Source organism: Elephantulus edwardii, unplaced genomic scaffold (genome assembly GCF_000299155.1).
Source record: "Elephantulus edwardii isolate Elephantulus edwardi_28Jun2011 unplaced genomic scaffold, EleEdw1.0 scaffold00238, whole genome shotgun sequence".
In the NCBI taxonomy this organism is placed as follows: Eukaryota; Metazoa; Chordata; class Mammalia; order Macroscelidea; family Macroscelididae; genus Elephantulus; species Elephantulus edwardii.
Window position 1 is genome coordinate 503,224 of NW_006399988.1, and position 2,182 is coordinate 505,405.

Consider the following 2,182-nt stretch of genomic DNA (forward strand, 5'->3'; position numbering starts at 1 on the left):
ATCAATTCTCCTTCTATCATCCCTATTCACTGTCCAACTCTCTGATGCATAGCACGTAATTGCAAAGACTATAGCCTGGATCAGGCACCCTTTAGTCTCCAGCCTGACATTGTTGCTCCTCAGTACTCTTGAGAGGTCCCTCACTGTTGACTTTCCCAATGCATTTCGACTCTTGATTTCTTGGCTGCTGCTACCAAGATTTGATTTAAGTTAGCTTAAAGAAATCACCTAGTTTTTTTACCTCTCTGTTAATTTCTGGAGCTTTAATTTTTTTCCAGAGCCTTCTGTGCAGCTTGGAGTTCTTACTTCAGCACCATTGGTTCTTGCTTTTATGCTAATCCTAGAAGTGAAATTGAGTCTGGTGGGAGCTAGTCCCTGAAGTGGAAGCAAGTCTGGTGAGACTTTGTTGCATATACTTAGGCATGTTAACAAGAGAGACCTGCCCTGGAAAAGGACTTGATGCTTGGAAAAGTGGAAAATCAGTGAAGAAGAGTAAACACCTCAAGGGGACAGAGTAATACAATTACTGCAACAGTGAACATAAGCACAGGTGGAGATTGTGATGCTGGCACAAGATTAGAAATGGTATTGATCTATTGTACCCACGGTCACTTAGAGTCATAATTGACTCAGTAGCACCTAACAGCTATCACTTAGTGTCTTGGAATGAAGTAATGGTTAACAGTGCTCTTGAAGGGATATGCATATGAATCAGAATTTCTTTTCCAGCTTCATGTAAGATTTTCCAATGATGAAGAATACTTTCAGAAATTAATTTTTTTACAAACAACGAGGTTGTGGAGAAACTGGAACTCTTTTTTTTTTTTTTTTTGAGTTTTAGGACTTCTTAATTTGTCCCCAAAGTCACTGAAGCAAAATTCAGGATAAAACATTCTGCTTTCCTTTACACCTGCCAACGCAAAAACTATTCGTAGGAAAAATTGTTTTGTACATGGGATGAAACTTAATATAAGTTCAAAACTTACAGATAAGGGTTAGCTCTATCACTCATCTCTTAAAAAGTTTATATGAATATCCAGTCAAAACCAACAGGGCATTTCCCTTGAAATGTTATCTGAAGAGATTTCCAAGCTGACCAGAGCTGTCTACTGTTGCGGAATGTCCTCAGAAGGCTCTGCCATGATCTGGTAAGAGGTTAAGACCTCAGAGTCCTTTCTTTCAAGTGGAAGAGGGAAAGAGGGACAGAAGAACTATTCAGACTTCGTCTTCTTTCCTTGTGGTTTGTGGTCACTGCCGCCTCCCCTGCCTCCTTGGAAGCCACCTCGGCCCCGGCCTCTGAATCCGCCTCGGCCTCCACCTCTGCCGTAGCCACCTCGGCCACCAAAGCCGCCCCGGCCTCCACCTCTGCCGCCATAGCCACCTTCACCCTTAGGCTTGGCCCAGTCCAAGGTCACTTTGTTTCCATCAATATCACCATCTTCCATGGCCTCCTCATGGCAGCTTTCACATCCTCCTCACTGTTGAAGTCTACAAAACCAAAGCCTTTTGAGGAACCAATTTCCCGGTCGGTAACTATCCTGGCACGAACTGAACCGTCAAATGACTCTTTCAAGGTCTCTTTGGTGGCATCTTCAGACAGACCTTTGACAAAGAGGGTTTTGGTTGGCTGGCCCCGAGCATTAGGTGATCCCTTGGATCCCTGCAACTCCAACCTGATTGCTCTGCCCTTAATTTCTCTTTTATTGCAAGAATTTAAAGCTTCTTTAGCATCTTCAAACGAAGCAAATTCTGTAAATGCATACCCTTTAGATTTGCCATTCTGGTTCTGTGGCACCTTGATAGCAAGTTGCCTTCTCAAATACCTCCTGAAGAGTCTCTTCTGTTGCATTATAGGATAGATTGCTTAAAACTAGAGTTTCTGATTCACCACTCCAAGTACTCGCCTTTCCACCTCTGTGGTCCTGATTTTGACCTTTCTCCCCAATGTAGTACAGGGATATTGACTGTCCTTCAATCTCTGCTCCCTGTTTTTCCTCAAAGGTTTTCTCAGCATCAGCTTCAGTCTTGAATTCAATATAAGCAATTCCTTTACTCTTCCCATCTTTGCTGACTAATCTGATTTCCATAGCGTCTTCAAACACTTCTTTTAATTCTTCCTGAATGACTTTGTAAGGCAAATTTTTGGCCAAAAGTGTTCTGGCATCTCAATCTTTCTTACTGT

The 2,182-nt window shown here is 42.5% G+C and overlaps 1 pseudogene; it reads right to left on the minus strand.

Moving 5' to 3' along the window:
• Window positions 1-1,211: 1,211 nt before the first annotated feature.
• Window positions 1,212-2,182, minus strand: part of LOC102846877 — a 2,129-nt pseudogene continuing 1,158 nt past the window's right edge.